At 37.4% G+C, this 23,866-nt stretch overlaps 1 protein-coding gene and 1 long non-coding RNA gene across 16 annotated transcripts in view; one reads left to right on the forward strand and one right to left on the reverse strand.

The window, feature by feature from the left end:
- The window catches only part of LOC145509877 (uncharacterized), a 31,169-nt gene extending 9,686 nt beyond the window's left edge, over window positions 1–21,483 (forward strand). Inside the window, exons 2-4 of the long non-coding RNA XR_014056514.1 lie at window positions 15–81; window positions 12,886–13,140; window positions 18,685–21,483. This is a non-coding gene — a long non-coding RNA (uncharacterized LOC145509877). The remainder of the gene's footprint in view (window positions 1–14; window positions 82–12,885; window positions 13,141–18,684) is intronic.
- The window catches only part of CNTLN (centlein), a 331,587-nt gene that overhangs the window by 293,846 nt on the left and 13,875 nt on the right, over window positions 1–23,866 (reverse strand). The gene's annotated exons all lie outside the window — the stretch shown is intronic.

The raw sequence follows: 23,866 nt of genomic DNA on the forward strand, positions 1-23,866 counted from the left end.
TGCTCTTTCTCTAGGTTTACTAATTTTCTCCACAGAAGAATTTTTAAGGCTTCTGCCTGGACAAGACAGCTGAACAATTCAGTGAGTACTCAATGTTCAGAAGAATGGGCTTTCATTTCCTCAGTTTTCAGCATAATCCTAAACCCTATACCTTGATATGTTGATATCCTTAAGTCTAGAGGCTCCTTGTTTCAATATCTCAAAAGAACAAAACTTTTGCTTCCTACCTAGATGAGAGGAAGACTACGGAGTGTATATGTTCTTTATTTAGACTTTAATTCAATCTTCTTATTTTTCAGTATCATCATCCCTCATTCCAACCATCAGAGGTCAGTGTGATCACCTATTCTTAAAACTTTATAGATTGGATTTCAACTTTCTCCATTTTGCCTAGTAACTTCATAAATTCATTTTTCATCATTCAAAAATTTACTAACATCTCTTTGCCCATTATTATATTTTCTCTTCTCTGTATCCATAGGCACTTATGTATTGTTGAAAATCTTTTATAGTCATTTTAGTGAGATTTTAAGAGGAAGTAGAGATAAATGTTTATGCTCAAGCCATCAGATTTACTGAAGTTCCTGTTATTACAGTTTCAAATTTTCTTTTTACATATGCTAATGATGTGATGTTTTCTCTTTGGTAGTATATATGATTTAATGTTCAAATTAATTATTTTTTAAAAAGTAATAAAAAATTTTCTAGGAATCTATACTTTCAGTTCAGCTGAGGTTAAAGACCTAAATAAAAATACAGACTATCCAAATACTAATGTCAAATCCAAAACTTGGTCTTATGGTTTATTAAATTAAACCTAACAAACGTCTTATGTAAAAGAATGAAAGATCCTTTCAATAAATCAACATTACTTTTAAAATTTACTGAATCAAGCAGTTAATTCACTGGATCCATGAACAAAACAAATTTGAGGACCTTCTTAGACTATTTCCTAACATTACCTCCTTAACATACAAACACACTTACTTATTCTTATGTTCAAGAAATTAGTTTTTCCCACCTTGTATTTTAAAATCATTCACTCACTTGCTTATTCATTCATTTATTCAGTGTGTTTGTGCACTAATTCAAAGACTGTGCTAAGCACTATGAAAAATACATATAATATGGTTCTATCCTCACAATGTTCAATAGGAAAATCAAAAGACTGACACATATAAATAATTAAATTGAAATATAAATGTTGAGAAAGCAGTATTCAAGAAGCTATAGACTCACATAAGCAAAAGAGGTCTCTGTATATGATCTACTTAATAATATTTAATCAATCACAGAAACAGAATTAACATCAGTTTAAATACAATTTCTTTTGCTCTATGAATGATCAAGCATTGTAGTTGTGTCTGACTCTTTGTGACCCCACAGACTGTAGCCCGCCAGGCTCCTCGGTCCATGGAATTCTCTAAGCAAGAATACTGGAGGGGGTTGCCATGCCCTTCTCTAGGGCATCTTCTCAACCCGGGGATTGAACCTGGGTCTCCTGCATTGCAGGCAGATTCTTTACTGACTGACCCATGCTCTATAAATATCATGATAATAAAAGAAATGCATTAGTACTAATTCTGGAGATATAACCCAAACCAGAACTCTACATAAGAATCTAGTTAACATCCTCTGACCTAATTTGAAATCAATAATAAGTGTGAAAAACCATTTAATCCATTGAAACCATAAAAAAGATAACTTTACCCCACATAAATAGAAATTATTTCCGCAGACTCACTTAAAATCAGCACTCCATGTCCAGTGATCTATAGGCTTTCCTTCCCACCAGACAACCTCCCTCAATCCATCATCAGGTGCAGTTAAAAATCCAGTCAAATTCAGCAACTCAGGGAAACATCCATGTGGACAAAAACTTAGGTACATCACCAAAAAGAGATCTGAAGCTCATAAATATATAAAATCCACCCATAAATTCCTTCTTTATCAATTAAGCAAAGAAAGTAGCAATGCCTCTTTCTAATTTTCTTAGTTTCATTATTTCCAAAACTTTAAATTTAACAGAACTTTTATGATGCATTTTCCTCGTGTATGTTTAATTATGGCTTCAAGAATTGTTGGTGATTCCTTGAAGACTACTATTCTGGTTCTCGTCATAATTTATCCTATTTCATTCACAGAGCTTAGAGTATTTCTAGTGAAGGTGGTACGTATTATAGTGCAGAAACTTAAGGTAGTACTACTCAAAATGCAGGGCTCTGAATTGGTTATTACTGGTCTGCTATGAAATAAAGAAGTATCGATAACAAGATTTTCACTTAGAAGAAGTCATAAGTTTGATTTACATTCTGACACAGGTCTAACAGACTATATTTATTAGACCACTGTAGCTCTTCTGTCTTATATATCAAATAACAGAAAAGAAAGACAAGAGATTACCATGAGTAGCAAATGTAAAAGAGAAAAAGAAGCTATAGCCCAACTCTGAATGGATTAGTAGCAACAAAACAGAGGAAGACAGTTCCTGGGACTCTTTGTCATTAAAGGTAGATTACGAGCTCAGTACTTTAAGGCTGAGTTACATAAAATGCACAAAGAATCGGATAATTAAGCAACAGAGGAGAGAGCAGAAGATGGCGGAGGAATAGGACGGGGAGACCACTCTCTCCTCCACAAATTTATCGAAAGAACATCTGAACGCTGACCAAACTTCACAAAACTACTTCTGAAGGCTGGCTGAGGACGTCAGGCTTTCACAAAAACTGCGCATTATCTTCAAAAGAGGTAGGAGAAATTATAAAAGATAAAAAGAGAGACAAAAGAGTTAGGGACGGAGACCCGTCCCGGGGAGGGAGTCGTAAAAGAGGAGGAATTTCCAAGCACCAGGAAACCCTCTCACCGGCGGGTGTGGGGGAGGATTTTTTATCTCGGAGGGCAACGTAACTGGGAGGAAAAAATAAATAAAATCGACAGATTACGTGCCTAAAGCAACTCCCAGCAAAGAACCCCAGACGCTCGCATCATCCGCCACCAGCAAGTGGGGGCTGAACGGAGAGGAGCGGGAGGCATTGCCTAGGGTAAGGACCGGGCCCGAGTGCCCCGAGGGCAATCTGAGGGAGCTAACGTGAGATAGTAACCTAAACTGTGGGACAGCGAGAGAGAGAGAGAGAGAGAGATAACTATCCCGCGAAAAGCCCAACTCTAAGGCACTGCCGGCCCGCTCACAGAACAAAGGACTGAGCGATACCAGAGGAGAGCTAGCCGGCTGCGGACCGCGCCATCCCCCGCCGGACACAGCGGGCAGGCGGGGCCCGCTAGAGCCGGAAAGGGGCAAACTCGGCTCCAGAGAGGGCACCCCCTACCAAACTGCAAACAGGCTCCCAGTTTTTAAGCAAAGACTGCCTGAGATCCCGGAGGGTCGACAGCAGCCGGGAGGGTCGCAGCCAGAGACCAGCTCCCCAGAACCGACACAAAGCACACCGGAGCCGGGCGCGCCCGTAAACCGAGGCGGGGACCAGGGAGGTGATAAGCCGCACCGCCCCAACAGGGGACAGCGCCCTCGCCAAACTCCTGGCCGCCTGGGCAGCTCCGACCGGGAACGGCACAAGCCGCGGGCAAAATCGAGTCTGCGCCTTTGTGGAGTAACCGGGAGCCTGAACCTGAGCGGCTTAGTCCTGGGAAGTGCACGCAGCTCAGGGCCCGCTCCCCGGCCGAGTAACCTGAAGCCTGAGCAGGGTAGACGGGGAAAGCACACACGCCGTGAGCGGGGGCGAACCCAGTGCGGCCGAGACACTGCGAGCTTACCACACACACGCCAGAATTGCAGTGTTCCTTCCTCCCCACAGCACGATTGAACAAGCGAACCTAAAGAGATCACCTCCACCGCTTTGTTGCAGGGCGGAAATTAGATACTGAAGAGATCTCCAAACAGAAGCCAAATAAACAGAGGGAAGTGCTTTGGAAGGGACAGGCCAACAGATTAAGATCCCTGTAGCTAATACCGACTGCACTAAAAAGGACCTACAGATCTTGAAAAGTATAAGCAGGAATAAGGATCTATCTAAAACTGAGCAGATCCCACACTGCTCACAACAGCTCCAGAGAAAGTCCGGGATATATATATTTTTTACTATTATTTTTTTTTTTTAATTTTTTTTTTAATTAAAAAAAATTTTTTTTTCTCTTCTTTCCTTTTTCTTCAAGTCCTCTATTACACCTTTAACTTTCATTTTCATAACACACTATTAACTTGCAAAAAAAAAAAAAAAACCCTATTTTTGAAGCAAACTACATACATATATCTTATACCTTTTGTGTTCTTTTTTTTTTAATGTTTTTTTCCTGTTCTACATTTTTTTACTGTTTCTTTTTTTACTGTTTTACTGTTTTTTTTCTTTTTACACTGTTCCCTTTTTTCTTTTTTTTTTCTTTTTTTTTTTTTTTTTTAGATTGTAAGTTTTATAAGAGTCTAACCTCTACTCTAGATTTTTAATCTGTGTTTTACATATTTGATATCAACTTTGTACATTTAAGAACCCAATCTTTAGGACCCATTTTTACTCAGGAGTGTGATCACTGGCCTGATCACTCTCTCCCCCTATTGATGCTCTTTCTTCTCCCCCAGGGAACCTCTATCTCCCACCCTCCTCCTTCTCTTCTCAACCCAATTCTGTGAATCTCTGAGGGTGTTCTGGGTACCGGAGAACACTTCAGGAACAGGATACTGCCCAGATCTCTCTCTCCCCTCTTAATTCCTCCCTTTCTACTCATGCTCACCTCTGTTACCTTCCTCCCCCCTCTCTATGTATCTCTGTGAATCACTCTGAGGGTTCCAAACTGTGGAAAGCACAGAGGGAAGTGCTTACTGGCTAGATTGCTCTCTCCACATTTGAATTCCCCTCTTCCCCTCCTGGTCACTTCAACCCACCCCCCCCACCTCATCTCTCCATGTAACTCAGTGAACCTTTCTGGGTATCCCTCACTGTGGAGAATCTTTTCACCATTAACCTAAAAGTTTTATTATTGAGGCTGTATGGAAGGAGAAGTCTTGAGGCTACTGCAAGAATAAGACTGAAAGCCAGGGGAAACATTAATTAATAAGAGACCATCCAATAGCCTCCATAAATTCACTGAAACCAAGCTCCACCCAAGAGATAATAAGTTCCAGAGCAAGACATACCACGCAAATTCTCCAGCAACGCAGGAACATAGACCTGAGCATCAATATACAGGCTGCCCAGAGGCACACCAAATCCATAGACATCTCAAAAATTAATACTGGTCACTCCATTACACTCAAGAGAGCAGAAATCCAGCTCCACCCACCAGAACACCGACACAAGCTCCCCCAACCAGGAAACCTTGACAAGCCACCTGTCCAACCCCAACCGCAGTGAGGAACCTCCACAACAAAGAGGAACTTCATACTACCAGAATACAGAAGGGCCACGCCTAACACAGCAATCTAAACAAGATGAAAAGGCAGAGAAATACTCAGCAAGTAAAGGAAAATGAGAAATGCCCACAAAGCCAAACAAAAGAGGAGGAGATAGGGAATCTATCCGAAAAAGAATTTAGAATAAGGATAATAAAAATGATCCAAAATCTTGAAAGCAAAATGGAGTTACAGATAAATAGCCTGGAGACAAAGATTGAGAAGATGCAAGAAATGTTTATCAAGGACTTAGAAGAAATAAAAAGGAATCAATATAGAATGAATAATGAAATAAAGGAGATAAAAGACACTCTGGAGGGAACCAACAGTAGAATAACGGAGGCAGAAGATAGGATAAGTGAGGTAGAAGATAGAATGATGGAAATAAACGAAGCAGAGAGGAAAAAAGAAAAAAGAATCAAAAGAAATGAGGAAAACCTCCGGGACCTCTGGGACAATTTGAAACGCCCCAACATTCGAATCATAGGAGTCCCAGAAGAAGAAGATAAAAGGAAAGGCCATGAAAAAATACTCGAGGAGATAATAGTTGAGAATTTCCCTAAATTGAGGAAAGAAATAGTCACAGAAGTCCAAGAAACCCAGAGAGTTCCAAACAGGATAAACCCAAGGCGAAACACCCCAAGACACATATTAATCAAATTAACAAAGATCAAACACAAAGAACAAATATTAAAAGCAGCAAGGGAAAAACAACAAATAACACACAAGGGGATCCCCATAAGGATAACAGCTGATCTTTCAATAGAAACCCTTCAGGCTAGAAGGGAATGGCAGGACATACTTAAAGTAATGAAAGAGAATAATCTACAACCCAGATTACTGTACCCAGCAAGGATCTCATTCAGATATGAAGGAGATTTCAAAAGCTTTACAGACAAGCAAGAGCTGAGGGAATTCAGCACCACCAAACCAGCTCTCCAGCAAATGCTAAAGGATCTTCTCTAAACAGGAAACACAGAAAGGATGTTTCAACACGAACTCAAAACAACAAAGTAAATGGCAACGGGATCATACTTATCAATAATTACCTTAAATGTAAATGGGTTGAATGCCCCAACCAAAAGGCAAAGGGTTGCTGAATGGATACAAAAACAAGACCCCTATATATGCTGTCTACAAGAGACCCACCTCAAAACTAGGGACACACACAGGCTGAAAGTGAAAGGATGGAAAAACATATTCCATGCAAACGGAGACCAAAAGAAAGCAGGAGTCGCAATACTCATTTCAGATAAAATAGACTTTAAAATAAAGGATGTGAAAAGGGACAAAGAAGGACACTACATAAAGATCAAAGGATCAATTCAAGAAGAAGACGTAACAATCATAAATATATATGCACCCAACATAGGAGCACCACAATATATAAGGCAAATACTAACAAGTATGAAAGGGGAAATTAACAATAACACAATAATAGTGGGAGACTTTAATACTCCACTCACGCATATGGATAGATCAACTAAACAGAAAATTAACAAGGAAACACAAACTTTAAATGATACAATAGACAAATTAGATTTAATTGATATTTACAGGAGTTTCCACCCCAAAACAATCAATTTTACCTTTTTCTCAAGTGCACATGGAACTTTCTCCAGGATAGATCACATCCTGGGCCATAAATCTAGCCTTGGTAAATTCAAAAAAATTGAAATCATCCCAGCCATCTTCTCTGACCACAATGCAGTAAGATTAGACCTCAATTACAGGAAAAAAACTATTAAAAGTTCCAACATATGGAGGCTAAACAACACGCTTCTGAATAACCAACAAATCACAGAAGAAATCAAAAAAGAAATAAAATTATGCATAGAAACGAATGAAAATGAAAACACAACAACCCAAAACCTATGGGACACTGTAAAAGCAATACTAAGGGGAAGGTTCATAGCAATACAGGCGTACCTCAAGAAACAAGAAAAAAATCAAATAAATCAACTAACTCTACACCTAAAGCAACTAGAGAAGGAAGAAATGAAAAACCCCAGGGTCAGTAGAAGGAAAGAAATCTTAAAAATTAGGGCAGAAATAAATGCAAAAGAAACAAAAGAGACCATAGCAAAAATCAACAAAACTAAAAGCTGGTTTTTCGAGAAGATAAACAAAATTGATAAGCCATTAGCCAGACTCATCAAGAAACAAAGGGAGAAGAATCAGATCAACAAAATTAGAAATGAAAATGGAGAGATCACAACAGATTCCACAGAAATACAAAGGATCATAAGAGACTACTACCAACAGCTATATGCCAATAAAATGGACAACTTGGAAGAAATGGACAAATTCTTAGAAAAGTATAACTTTCCAAAACTGAACCAGGAAGAAATAGAAGATCTTAACAGACCCATCACAAGCACGGAAATCGAAAGTGTAATCAGAAATCTTCCAGCAAACAAAAGCCCAGGACCAGACGGCTTCACAGCGGAATTCTACCAAAAATTTAGAGAAGAGCTAACACCTATCCTGCTCAAACTCTTCCAGAAAATTGCAGAAGATGGTAAACTTCCAAACTCATTCTATGAGGCCACCATCACCCTAATTCCAAAACTAGACAAAGATGTCACAAAAAAGGAAAACTACAGGCCAATATCACTGATGAACATAGATGCAAAAATCCTTAATAAAATTCTAGCAAACAGAATCCAACATCATATTAAAAAGATCATACATCATGACCAAGTGGGCTTTATCCCAGGAATGCAAGGTTTTTTTAACATCCGCAAATCAATCAATGTAATACACCACATTAACAAATTGAAAGAAAAAAACCATATGGTTATCTCAATAGATGCAGAAAAAGCCTTTGACAAAATTCAGTATCCATTTATGATTAAAACCCTCCAGAAAGCAGGAATAGAAGGAACATATCTCAACATAATGAAAGCTATATATGACAAACCCACAGCAAACATTATCCTCAATGGTGAAAAATTGAAAGCATTTCCCCTAAAGTCAGGAACAAGGCAAGGATGCCCACTTTCACCACTACTATTCAACATAGTTTTGGAAGTTTTGGCCACAGCAATCAGAGCTGAAAAAGAAATAAAAGGAATACAGATAGGAAAAGAAGAAGTAAAACTCTCACTGTTTGCAGATGACATGATCCTCTACATAGAAAACCCTAAAGACTCTACTAGAAAATTACTAGAGTTGATCAATGAATATAGTAAAGTTGCAGGATATAAAATTAACACACAGAAATCCCTTGCATTCCTATACTCCAATAATGAGAAAACAGAAAGAGAAATTAAGGAAACAATACCATTCACCATTGCATCAAAAAGAATAAAATACTTAGGAATATATCTACCTAAAGAAACAAAAGACTTATATATAGAAAACTATAAAACACTGATGAAAGAAATCAAAGAGGACACAAACAGATGGAGAAATATACCGTGTTCATGGATTGGAAGAATTAATATAGTGAAAATGAGTATTCTACCCAAAGCAATCTACAGATTCAATGCAATCCCTATCAAGCTACCAATGGTATTTTTCACAGAACTAGAACAAATCATCTCACAATTTGTATGGAAATATAAGAAACCTCGAATAGCCAAAGCAATCTTGAGGAAGAAGAATGGAACTGGAGGAATCAACCTGCCTGACTTCAGACTCTACTACAAAGCCACAGTCATCAAGACAGTATGGTACTGGCACAAAGATAGAAATATAGATCAATGGAACAAAATAGAAAGCCCAGAGATAAACCCACGCACATATGGACACCTTATCTTCGACAAAGGAGGCAAGAATATACAATGGAGAAAAGACAACCTCTTTAACAAGTGGTGCTGGGAAAACTGGTCAACCACTTGTAAAAGAATGAAACTAGAACACTTCCTAACACCGTACACAAAAATAAACTCAAAATGGATTAAAGATCTAAACGTAAGACCAGAAACAATAAAACTCCTAGAGGAAAACATAGGCAAAACACTCTCCGACATAAATCACAGCAGGATCCTCCATGACCCACCTCCCAGAATATTGGAAATAAAAGCAAAAATAAACAAATGGGACCTAATTAAAATTAAAAGCTTTTGCACAACAAAGGAAACTATAAACAAGGTGAAAAGACAGCCTTCAGAATGGGAGAAAATAATAGCAAATGAAGCAACAGACAAACAATTAATCTCAAAAATATACAAGCAACTTCTGCAGCTGAATTCCCGAAAAATAAATGACCCAATCAAAAAATGGGCCAAAGAACTAAACAGACATTTCTCCAAAGAAGACATACAGATGGCTAACAAACACATGAAAAGATGCTCAACATCACTCATTATTAGAGAAATGCAAATCAAAACCACAATGAGGTATCATTTCACACCAGTCAGAATGGCTGCTATCCAAAAGTCTACAAGCAATAAATGCTGGAGAGGGTGTGGAGAAAAGGGAACCCTCTTACACTGTTGGTGGGAATGCAAACTAGTACAGCCACTATGGAGAACAGTGTGGAGATTCCTTAAAAAACTGGGAATAGAACTGCCATATGACCCAGCAATCCCACTGCTGGGCATATACACCGAGGAAACCAGAATTGAAAGAGATGCGTGTACCCCAATGTTCATCGCAGCACTGTTTACAATAGCCAGGACATGGAAGCAACCTAGATGTCCATCAGCAGATGAATGGATAAGGAAGCTGTGGTACATATACACAATGGAATATTACTCAGCCATTAAAAAAAATACATTTGAACCGGTTCTACTGAGATGGATGAAACTGGAGCCCATTATACAGAGTGAAGTAAGCCAGAAAGAAAAACAACAATACAGTATACTAATGCATATATATGGAATCTGAAAGATGGTAACGATAACCCTATATGCGGGACAGAATGAGAGACACAGATGCATGGAACAATTTTATGGACTCTGAGGGAGAAGGTGAGGGTGGGACGTTCTGGGAGAATGGCATTGAGACATGTGTATTGTCATATGTGAAACAGAGCACCATTCCATGTTCGATGCATGTGACAAGGGCTCGGGGCCGGGGCAGTGGGATGATCCAGAGGGATGGGAGGGGGAGGGAGGTGGGTGGGGGGTTCGGGAAGGGGAACACATGTAAACCCATGGCTGATTCTTGTCAATGTATGGCAAAAACTATTACAATATTGTAAAGTAATTAGCCCCCAAGTAAAATAAATAAATTTATTGAAAAAAAAAAAAAAAAATGGCTAAACAAAAAAAAAAAAAAAAAAAAAAAGCAACAGAGTACACACACATAAAATGCAGAACTGTATACTGTTGGTTAAGTCCATAAAAGTATTTACATAATGTTAGTAAGCAAAATAATAGCAGTTTCTGTTGTTTTAAATACTTCAAACTCAAACTAGTATTCTTTTTTTTTTCAAAGTTGTATTCTTAACAGACAAAATGATGTATTATTAATTTTAAAGGCTAGGATGAAGTCTGTCTGAGGCACTAATTGGGCTCGATCGCAAAAATCACTGACACATATTTAGTTACCCAAAGAAAAGTTGAACAATTCAAGTTCCTAATGTATTGCTATTCCATGAAAACACCATAAATAATAGTTTCTTCAATGTTTATCATTCCTACCTATTCAAGTTGTAATGTTTCCTTATGCATTCAAAGATCAAATACAGTGACTGTGCTCTTATGACACTAATCATAGTGTGAAGTGAGGGTTTATACGTAATAGCAAGGAAATTAAGATTCTCGGGACTAATAAACAAGAAATGATATATTCAGAATGTGCTTCTGGCAACAGCAGTTCATAATAAACTCATAAAATGGCAGGTAAATTCAAATATCTATAAATCATAGAAAATAATATTTTCTAAAAACAAATTCATAAGGAAAATAATATAACAAATGTTTCTATTTATATCATATCATTCTCTAATAGAACTTAGGAAAATCAAAATTTTATTTTCAGTAGCATAAACTTCTACTTGAAATTCCCAGGTAGCTCAGTGGTAAAGAATTTGTCTGCCAAGGAGGAGACATGGGTTTTCTCTCTGGGTTATGAAGATCCCCTGGAGAAGAAAATGGCAACGCACTCCAGTATTCTTGCCTAGAATATCCCATGACAGAGGAGCTTGGCAGGTTACAGTCCATGGGGTCACAAAGAATAGGACATAACTTAGTGACTAAACATCAGCAGCAAAAATTCTAATTAAATAGAATTAGTGATAATTCTTTTCACATCTTTTTCCAGATCAAGGAAAGAAATAATTACAAAAGTATGAATGTACTTAACCACAGTACTTAGCAAACTCTATTACAAATTTTCTCTTTCTACAAATATCTTTTTGACTAGACAGAACTCCTTAATGGTCAAACACAGAACTTTCCCTAACTTTTAGCTCAGCATCTGACACTCGCACAACACTCAATTGATATTTGTTGAATGGGTAAATGCAGTGGAGATAGCTGTTTTAATTATGGCCATGCACTTCTGGATCTTACAGTCCTATTTACTGGCAACATTTGGTATCACCTTGGCATCCATACCAAAAGGTAATAAGTTTCCTCTAGCTCTCTGTTGGGAGAGTGTATAATTTCCTTGGTTCTGTCTCACCACAGCAAAAATCTGAAATGACGGACCAGTGTTACAGCTTGGTTAAAGCTCAGTTTTAATTGGCAAGAAAAAGAAAATACATCCTAGAGTCATAAGGGTGCACTGACCCAAAAGAAGAGAAAGGCTCAATTTTGGCACCTCTTTTTATATGTTTGGTCTCCTTCCCCTGAGCCTGCCCTATGTAACTTGGGCTGGCCAGGAGAGCAGTTTGTTTCACCTGAGATTCTCATCCCATCCTCGGATTTTCCTTTGTTCTATTTTTTCAGGCTTCTCCCTTCTTTGTGTTCTAGCCATCGCCATTTTGGACTCCTTTTTCCTATTCTAACTACCTAACATATCCATTTAAAACGTCTTAGAATTTTCATTGGTTACCTTTAACCTAAATTTTATAAATTTTTTAATAAATTTTTTGGTGCCTTATCTCTTGCTTTGTCTCAGAGTGAAGATGTAAAACAGAACTGATGTTTGAGAAAGAAATCAATAAGATGTTCAGAATTGAGATATTAAGAGCCTAGATGGAGGGTCTGGATGTTAAGGACACAGAGGAATTACTGGATTTGAGTGACACTGCAAAACAAAAAGCGACTGAACTTGGGAATTGATTTTCTGTTCAAAGAGACCAAAAAATATCAAAGATTACTCTTTAAATCTGAAATTTAGAGAAAAGGAAGAAAATGGCATGTTTGTGGTAGAGAAAAAGTTAGGTAGTTAAAAAACTCAGAGGAGAAGCCAGTAAGTTCTGTACACAATACACTGAATTTGAAGGGTACCACAGGACATTAAATATAAATGCCAGAAGCAAAGGATATAGAAAGATATATAAAATAAGAAGTCCACAGAAAAGGATATAAAATGTCTTAGTCTTCTCTCACACATAGTAGCAAAATTGCAAGTAAAAATTATTTCAGTATATTATTTTTTACCTTTCAGATTAGCAAAGATACAAAAAATTGAAAACAATGTGATGGCCAACATGTGGAAAAATATCAGTACATTTTTACATTGCTAGTGGAAGTATAATCTGGTGAAACAACTGGCAGTATTTACCATATACAACTGTAGTGGCTCAGATGGTAAAGTATCCATCCACCTACAATGCAGGAGGCCTGGGTTTGATCCCTGGGTTAGGAAGATCCCCTGGAGGAAGTCACGGCAACTGTAAGGTGAGTGCAGAGAAAAAGAGAGCGAGCTGGGCAGTCAGGCAAGAAAAAGGAAATTTACTAGAGGGAAATGAGAGGGTGACTGGCCCTTAAGGAGAACCAGCATCCTCCCTTTCTCACAGGGTCTTTCTTATACCTCACCAATGAAATGGTCATGTAGCCAGAGGTCTGGAAACTGGTGGTCTCGTAGCTTTGAGAAAGTAGGTGCCAGTGAGAAAACAGAATGTCATTTGGGCAATTTGGTCAGTCTCAAGGATCACTGTGACTTTATTCTTTGTTTGTAAGGTCAACATAATGAGCCATTTTAACAATGAGACCCCATGTGGGCCCTATCAGCAACCCATTCCAGTATTCTTGCCTGGAGAATCCTGATGGACAGAGGTGCCTGGCGGGCTACAGTCCATGGGGTTGCAAAGAGTCAGATACAACTGAGTGACAAAGCACAGCATGCTTAAGTCTTCTGATCTGGCATATAAGCTATCTATTGCTAGATAACAAATTATCCCAAAATTTAGCAGCCCAAAAGAACAAACACTGGGAAATCAACTTCTCACATGATAGTTTGAGGAGCTCTGCTAACCTGCTACCTTGTGATACTGGTGAAAGCTACTTGGGGGGGGGGGGGGAAACATTATTTAAAACATCTTATGGTATCTGAGGGCTTCCCTGGTGGCTCAGCTGGTACCAAATCATCCACAATGAGGAACTTGTATGAAGGTCTGCCTGCAATCCGGGAGACCTGGGTTTGATCCTTGGGTTGGGAAGTTCCCCTGGAAGAGGGCATGGCAACCCAGTGCAGTATTCTTGCCTGAAGAATCCCCATGGACAGAGGTGCCTGATGGACTATAGTCCATGGGGTCACAAAAAGTTGGACACGACTGAGAAAGTAAGCACACACATGGTATCTGAACTAAGACCATTTCCTCCCCTCTACCCTCCCAGCTCAGGAAGGTGAAGAGTCTACTCCAAATTGATACAGCTAAGAAAACAAGACTCTGTTTTCTCCAAGTGCCCAGTCAGAGAACTTTTCTTTCCAGGAGCAGCAAGATATCATCATTTCTCATCCTCCCCTCCCTAACACATAGGTAACTATGGCTACAGACAAATCCCAGGCAAGTGAAGTTGAGTGGTGAAGGCTCCATTCTCTGTTTAGCATCTGTCTGTGGAATAAAGATTCTATCTCAGGTGCAGAGCACCGAGAATACTGGAGACCCAAACACCCTTGCCCCAGCTTATGACACAGTGGTTCTACACCAGGAGAGGCAAGCCAAGAGAACCTAAGATTACTGAAATCAGCACATAGAATGGAGGTGTCGCTCAGAGAAGCATGATACTGTCCCACCTCCAGAGGCCTAGCTCAGATTTTGCCTGGTTGGAAATATGGGGTGGAGAGGCAGGATACAAAGCATGCAATCCTAATTCTTCCCAAAGGGAAGTGACTTCATTTGCAACACAGTGTGAAGAAGTTCAAGCCTAGAGGCCCTCTCAAGAAGAATGTAGGTTATGTAAAAATAACTGGAAGGAGAGTTAAGATACAGGCTAAATTATAGGCCTGCTTATTTGCAGGAGAGGAATAAGGATGAAAGAAGTCCTTCAAGGGTTGAAAATAATAATATCAAACACTGACTCAGAAATATCAAAGGAGTCACAATTTGATTACATTCGTTTGTAAAGCATTTTATGCTCTAGGGCATTGTTGAAAACAACTGAGCAATCAGCCACCAATTAGTGAAACCACCAATTACTGAAGCCACCAATTGGTGAAGACTGTTTGTGCTCAAAAAAAAGAGGAGAACCAAAATCACTGTCATGCTAGGATGACTGTAAGCATACCCAAAGCTGGTGGTGGTTTAGTCGCTAAGTCGAGTCCGACTCTTGTGACCCCATGGATTGTAGCCTACCAGGCTCATCTGTCCATGGGATTCTCCAGGCAGGAATACTGGAGCGGATTGCCATTTCCTTCTCCAAAGCTGCACCTTCCTTAAAAGCAACATCAGAGACTTAACATTGTGGGAGGGGAAATAGACTTTACTAACATAATCCAATTGGTCACCAATTAAATAAACAGGTTTGGAGGAAAAGGGTGCAGGAGAACAGTAACCAAATTTGCTACAATATAATATCTCAAATATTCACTTTCCATCAAAAAATTACCGTGCAAAAAACAGGAAAACATGACCCATACACTAGGAAGAAAAGCAGACAACAAGAAACTATCTGGGAGAGTGACCACATTTGGAATAAAGAAAAAAGCTTTCACAGTAGCCATATAAATATGTTCATAAAACTAAAGAAACCATGGTTTTAAAAGTAAAGAAAGATATCATAACAATATCACATCAAATAGAGAAAATCAGAAAGAGGAAGAAATTGTAAAAGAATCAAGTGACCCAAGGCAGTACAGTCAGCCATCCATACCCATAGCTACCACATCCATGGAATCAATCAACTGCAACTCAAAAATAGTTGAAAAAAAACTTTTTTCAGGAAGTTCTAAAAAGCAAAACTCAAATGTGCCATGTGCTGGCAACTATTTACATTTTTTTTTTAATTAGTTTACTTTCTATTTTTTAACTTTACAATATTGTATTTGTTTTGCCATACATTGACATGAATCCACCATGAGTGTACATGTTTTCCCCTTCCAGAACTTCCCTTCCGTCTCCCTCCCCATCCTATCCCTCTGGGTCATCCCGGTGCACCAGCCCAGAGCACCCTGTATCATGCATTGAACCTGGACTGGCGATTTGTTTCACATATGATAATTTACATGCTTCCATGCCATTCTCCCATATCATCCTGCCCTCACCCTCTCCCACAGAGTCCATAATACTGTTTTATTTATCTGTGTCTCTTAATTTACATTATATATGCAACTATTTACATAGCATTTACACTGCACTAGGTATTATAAGTAATCTAGAGCTGCTGATGATTTAAACTTTAAGAGGATACGCATAGGTTATATGCAAATATATACCATTTTATGCAAAGGACTTGAGGATCCTAGAATTTAGGTGTGGGGTTCCAGGATTCCGTCCCCAGTGGTTATTGAGGGATGACCATAATTTGAATTCACATGTGAAAACAAACATTAACTGGGAAAGGTAATTATATAATTATAATAAAAGACCATTTTAAAGTACATTTCTTTCTACTTTCTTAACTAATTTGAAAAGCAATTGCTTAAAGTAATAGGTATATAATGTATTCACAGGCTCAAAACATATAAAAATGTATCATGTGTAATATAATTGCCAATAACAGCATAAATGAGGTAGCTAGTAGCAAAGTTTTATTGGGCTAAGGAAATGACTAAAAATAATAAAGCAATAATTATAATAATGCATTTCTGTGTTTGTAATATTAATAGATAATATGTATAACAATACCACAAAAAGGGATTAAAGGGAATATAGCTGTATTTCAGTAATATTTCTATATATCACTGGAATTAAGCTTGGCTAAACCTGGGCCTGATTTGTTAAGATACATACAGTAAATCCTACAGCAATGACTTTTTAAAAAATCTCAAAAAAATATAGTGAAAAAATAAAGAAATTAAAATGCTATGTTAGAAAATATTCACTTAATGCAAAAGAAAGATTCAGAGACATAAATACATTGAAAGTAAAGAATGATAAAAACATAGGCATATACCAACCACAAGAAAGATGGAGTAACTATACTAATGTCAGACAAAATAAACTTTAAGCAAAAAAGTCACTAAAAAAGAGGCATATTTTATAACAAATTCCTGACAGAGTCAATCCATCAGGAAGATATAACATTTATAAACACATATGTACCTAATAACAGTGGACTAAAATGCATGAAGCAAAAATGACAGATATGAAATAAGAAATGGACAATTCAATTATAACATTTGGAGACTTCAATAGCCACCACGATGATTAATGTCAACTTGGAGGGCATTTTTGGATGAGATTAACATTTAAATTCGTGAACTCTAAATAAGCATAATGCCGTTCATGATGTAAGTAGGCTTTATCCAATCAGTTGAAGGCCTAAACAGAATAAAAAGACGAGCCTTCCTGAACAAGGAACCTCCAGAGATTGCCTTTATCTACACTATCAGCTTTCCTGGTCTCAAACTGATCATACTGCAGATGTGGACATGCCAGTTTCCAAAATCATGTAAGCCAGTTCTTTATAATAACTCTTTTTCTATATATATATACTCACACACGTCCTTTTGGTTCTGTTTCTCTGGAGAATACCAGTATACCAACTTTCAATAACAGACAGACAAGTAGACAGAAGATCAACAAGAAAATAGAAGACCTCAGCAACACTACAAACTAGACCTTGCAAACATCATTAGATACTCCTCTAAAAAATGACAGTTAAATTTATATAATTTTCAAGTGTATAAGGAACATTCTCAGGATAAATCATGTTAGACTATTTTTTTAAAAACTCAATAAAGGTAAAAAGATAAAAATAATGCAAAGTATGTTCTCTGACCACAATGAAATAAAATGAGAAATCACATGAAAATACTCACAAATGTGTGGAAATTAAACAAAACACTATTTAAAAAAGGGTCAAGAAGAAATCAAAAGATAAATCAAAAAATACTTTAAGATGAGCAAAAATGAAGGCACAAACTATCAAAATGTATGGGATGCAACTAAAACAGTGCTTAGAGAAAAATTTATAGGTATAAATACCTATATTAAGCTAGAAGAAAGATCTGAAATCAGTAACCTAATGTTCTACCACAAGACACTGGAAAAATAAGAGCAAATTAACCCTAAAGCAATTAGAAAGAAGAAATAAAGATTTGAGAAGAAATTCATGAAACAGAGAATAGAGAAACAATACAGAAGCGTTAACACTTTGGCCACCTGATGTAAAGGGCTGACTCATTGGAAAAGACCCTGATGTTGGGAAAGATTGAGGGCAGGAAGAAAAGGGGGCAAAGAGGATGAGATGGCTAAATAGCATCACCAACTCAATGGACATGAGTTTGAGCAAACTCTGGATAATACTGAAAGACAGGAAAGCCTGGTGTGCTGCAGTTCATGGGGTTGCAAAGAGTTGGCCACGACTTAGCAACAGAGCAACAACAGAAAGTGGATGGAAACCAAAAGCTGGTTCCTTGAAAAGATCAACAAAACTGACAAACCTTTAGCTATACTGACAACACTAAAAAGAAAGAAGCCTCAAACTACCAGAATTGGAAATAAAAAAGGGTATATTACGACTAACCTAACAAAAATAAAAATCATTATAAAGGAATATTATGAAAAATTGTATGCCAGCAAATTAGATACTTAGAAGGAATAGGAGAATTCCTAGAAAAACACAAATACCAAAAGTAAAATAAAATACTGAGTTGACCTGTAATAAGTCAGTTCAGTTCAGTCGCTCAGTCGTGTCCGACTCATTGCGACCCCATGAATTGCAGCATGCCAGGCCTATCTGTCCATCACCAACTCCCAGAGTCTACCCAAACCCATGTCCATCGAGTCAGTGATGCCATCCAACCATCTAATCCTCTGTCGTCCCCTTCTCCTCCAGCCCCCAATCCTACCCAGCATTAGGGTCTTTTCCAATGAGTCAACCCTTCGCATGAGGTGGCCAAAGTACTGGAGTTTCAGCTTCAACATCAGACCTTCCAATGAACACCCAGGATTGATCTCTTTTAGGATGAATTGATTGGATCTCCTTGCAGTCCAAGGAACTCTCAAGAGTCTTCTCCAACACCACCGTCCAAAAGCATCAATTCTTCGGTACTCAGCTTTCTTCACCGTCCAACTCTCACATCCATACATGACCACTGGAAAAACCATAGCCTTGACTAGACGGACTTTTGTTGGCCAAGTAATGTCTCTGCTTTTAAATATGCTATCTAGGTTGGCCACAACCTTCCTTCCAAGGAGTAAGCGTCTTTTAATTTCATGGCTCCAATCACCATCTGCAGTGATTCTGGAGCCCAAAAAAATAAAGTCTGACACTGTTTCCACGGTTTCCCCATCTATTTCCTAAGAAGTGATGGGACCAGATGCCATGATCTTAGTTTTCTGAACGTTGAGCTTTAAGCCAACTTTTTCACTCTCCTCTTTCACCTTCATCAAGAGGCTCTTTAGTTCTTCTTCACTTTCTGCCATAAGGATGGTGTCACTCACATATCTGAGGTTATTGATATTTCTCCCGGCAATCTTGATTCCAGCTTGTGTTTCTTCCAGCCCAGTGTTTCTCATGATGTACTCTGCATATAAGTTAAATAAGCAGGGTGACAATATACAGCCTTGACGGACTCCTTTTCCTATTTGGAATCAGTCTGTTGTTCCATGTCCACTTCTAACTGTTGCTTCCTCACCTGCATACAGGTTTCTCAAGAGACAGGTCAGATGGTCTGGTATTCCCATCTCTTTCAGAATTTTCCACAGTTTATTGTGATCCACACAGTCAAAGGCTTTGGCATAGTCAATAAAGCAGAAATAGATGTTTTTCTGGAACTCTCTTGCTTTTTCGATGATCCAGCGGATATTGGCAATTTGATCTCTGGTTCCTCTGCCTTTTCTAAAACCAGCTTGAACATCTAGAAGTTCACGGTTCACGTATTGCTGAAGCCTGGCTTGGAGAATTTTGAGCATTACTTTACTAGCATGTGAGATGAGTGCAATTGTGCGGTAGTTTGAGCATTCTTTGGCATTGCCTTTCTTTGGGATTGGAACGAAGACTGACCTCTTCCAGTCCTGTGGCCACTGCTGAGTTTTCCAAATTTGCTGGCATATCGAGTGCAGCACTTTCACAGCATCACCTTTGAGGATTTGAAATAGCTCAACTGGAATTCCATCACCTCCACTAGCTTTGTTCGTAGTGATGCTTTCAAAGGCCCACTTGACTTCACATTCCAGGATGTCTGGCTCTAGGTGAGTGATCACACCATTGTGATTATCTGGGTTATGAAGATCTTTTTTGTACAGTTCTTCTGTGTATTCTTGCCACCTCTTCTGGATATCTTGTGCTTCTGTTAGGTCCATACCATTTCTGTCCTTTATCGAGCCCATCTTTGCATGAAATGTTCCCTTGGTATCTCTAATTTTCTTGAAGAGATCTCTAGTCTTTCCCATTCTGTTGTTTTCCTCTATTTCTTTGCATTGATTGCTGAGGAAGGCTTTCTTATCTCTCCTTGCTATTCTTTGGAACTCTGCATTCAGATGGGAATATCTTTCCTTTTCTCCTTTGCTTTTCGCTTCTCTTCTCTTCCCAGCTATCTGTAAGGCCTCCTCAGACAGCCATTTTGCTTTTTTGCATTTCTTTTCCATGGGGATTTTCTTGATCCCTGTCTCCTGTGCAATGTCACGAACCTCTGTCCATAGTTCATCAAGCACTCTGTCTATCAGGTGTAGTACCTTAAATCTATTTGTCACTTCCATGTATACTCATAAGGGATTTTATCTAGGTCATACCTGAATGGTCTAGTGGTTTTCCCTACTTTCTTCAATTTAAGTCTGAATTTGGCAATAAGCAGTTCATGATCTGAGCCACAGTCTGCTCCTGGTCTTGTTTTTGCTGACTGTAATAAGTAAAGAAATTCTAATTGTAATTTTTTTAAAAATTACCCACAAACAAAAGTCCAGGCCTGGATGGGTTCACCCCTGAATTCTACCAAACAGTAAAAGAAGAATTAATACCGATTCTTAAAAAAAAAAATTCCAAAAAATAGAAGAGAGTATTTCTCAACCCATTTCATACAGCCAGTATTACCCTTATACAAAAAAACACACAGAAACACCATAAGAAAACTACAAACTAATATCTCTTATCAATATAGATGCAAAAGTTCTAAACAAGTACTAGCAAACAAAATTCAACAACATATTAAAAGAATTACATACCATGACTAGGTGGAATTTATTCCAGGAATGTAAGGGTTGTTTCATATTTGAAAATCAATTATCATAATAAATCATATCACTAAAATATGAAATAAAAATCACACAATCATATCAATAGACACAGAAGATATATTTGACAATATTCAACTACCTTTTATAATAAAAACACTTAACAAACTAGGAATAGAAGGGAACTTCCTAAACTTGCTAAAGGACATCTATGAAAAACTGACAGATAATTTTATAGTTAGTGGTGATGGACTGGGTGTTTTCTCCCTGTGATCGGGAGTAAGACAAAGTTGTCTGCCCTGGCCACTTCAACTCAACAATGTATTGAAGTTCTAACCAGGGTAAGTAGCCAAGAGAAAGAAACAAAAGACATCAAGCTTGGAATAAAAGAAACAAAACTATTTCTATTTGCAGATTACATGATCTTATAAGTAGAAAATCCTAAGGAATCTACCCAAAAAAATTAGAACTGAAAAATGAGCTCAGCACACTTGCAGGATAAGCAGTCAGTATAAAAAAAAAAATAAACAATTGTAATCTATACACTTACACTAAAAATCTTAAAATAAACTTAAGAAAACAATTCCACTTATAATAAAATCAGAAAGAATAAAATATTAAGGAATAAAGTTATCAAAAAAGTTTCAAACATACTCTAAAACTATAAACCATTATTTCAAGAAGTTTTAGAAGATATAAATTACTGGAAACACATTTCACTTTCATAATATAGAAGATTTAACATTGTCAAGATGGCAATATCACCCAAACTGACCCATTAAGAGAAGAAGATAGGCTGTTCTAGATTAAAGAAATACAATCCAGTGATCAACCACAACAATGAAAAAAAAAAGAGATTTGGATAATATACTATGTGTCTCTTGATGTGATGTAGTAAGAATCATATTACACCAAAGAAGACTTCTTTGCCAAAACATCAAATCTGAAACTGAATAAACCTCTAGGTCTCATTACAAATTTATGATAATTATAGAGTAAACAAGATTACAATCAGAAAAATCCAGAATGTGGAAAACTCTACAAGATAAACAACCCAACTTATTCCAAAAATAAACTGCAAAGAAAAGGAGAGAGGAGAAGGAACCCACATATTCAGTGGGTAGACTATGTTTGAATCCCCATAGGAACAAACCACCTTTCAAAAGAAAGTTATGAGAAAGCCAGAAAAATCTGAAAACTGGATATATGATTATATTAGGGAATAATTATAGAATTCTAAGTATGAAAAAGATTTCATGGTTATATTTTTTAAAAGCCTTATCTTTTAGAGATAGAGTCAATACTTATTCATATATCCAGAGTTTGTGAACTTTCCTACTTACTAAAACTTATTTGTAAGCATAAAATCAATAGCCAGACACTTTTTCAGTCATTTGCAGACATGTACAAAGTGGTGAAAAATTTAAGTCACCTGAACCACATGCTCCCAGCTGAAGTCAAACAAGGGAACACTCTGTCTTCTTGTTTCAGCTCACATACTGTAAACAAGTATTCTTCACATGGTCTATTTAGTACCACATTTTTCACATTTTTGCCCTTTGTTGATGATTTTGCTGTTTTAAATGACCACCAAGCACAGTGATGAAGTGCTATCTAGTGTTCTTAAGTGCAAGAAAGCTATGACTTGCTTATGGAGAAAAGACTGTGTTACACAAACCGTGTTCAAGCATGAGTTATAGTACCATCAGTCATGAGCTCTCCTGTGAATAAAAAGAACTGACTGTAAACACCAATGTAATTGTGGGTAACATAACATGATGTCTGGAATTTCCCTCAAAATAATCCATCAGTGGTAGAGGCGGCAGAGCAGCAGAAAGGAAGCAGAAGTTTACAGATGAAACAAGATTGGTCATGTGCTGATAACTGTTCAAGCTGGGTGATGAATAAACATGGGAATTCATAAATGTATTTTCTCTGTCTTTACATCAAATTAAAATTTTCCATAATAAAAAGTGAAACATGTGCACCCAAAAATATGTATATAGATACCCCATCAAAAAGTTTTCTAGGGCATACAATATAGTACCAAAAAGGTTAAAGAAAAAGAATTACTGATAAGACAAGCATTTTTCCAAAAGGGGACCAAGGGCATTTGAAGCAGTAAGCATAACTCATTTTATTGAACATTGCTTATTGTGCTTCACAGATACTGCATTTTACAAATTGAAGGTGTGTGGAAACCCTTCATCAAACAAATCTACCAGCACCATTTTTCCAACAACACTAACTGAATGTCTCTCTGCCACATTTTTGTAATTCTCACAATATTTCAGACTTTTTCATTATTATTATATTTGTTATGATGATCTGTGATCATTGAGTGATCTTTGGTGTCACTATTGCAAAAAGTGTATAACTCACTGAAGGCTCAGATGAGAGCATTTTTTAGCAATATTTTTAAATTATGTACATTGTTTTTAGACATAATGCTGTTGTGCACTTAATAGTCTACAGTATAGTATAAACATAAGTTTTATATACACTTGAAAACAAATAATTGGTGTGACTCACTTTATTTCACTATTCACTTTACAATAGTGGCCTGGAATGAACATCCAGTATCTCCAAGGGTTATTTAATTGAGCAAGAGTATCTTATTTATTTCAGGATGTTTAGCATTTCCCACCTTCATCTACTGTGTCAGTAGTACCACTGGTTAAGACCATTTATCCTTGTAGATAAAACTTTGTCCACAAGACCATTCATCATGAAAGATCATCATAATATTTTTAAAAAAATAAAGTAACTGTAATGTACAGTAAGATAATGGTTAAATAATATGACATATCAAAATAAAAGATATATAATTCTAAAAATATTATCTT

The sequence above is a fragment of the Giraffa tippelskirchi genome, chromosome 1, assembly GCF_054371585.1.
Source record: "Giraffa tippelskirchi isolate mGirTip1 chromosome 1, T2T-mGirTip1v1.2.pri, whole genome shotgun sequence".
Lineage (NCBI taxonomy): Eukaryota > Metazoa > Chordata > Mammalia > Artiodactyla > Giraffidae > Giraffa > Giraffa tippelskirchi.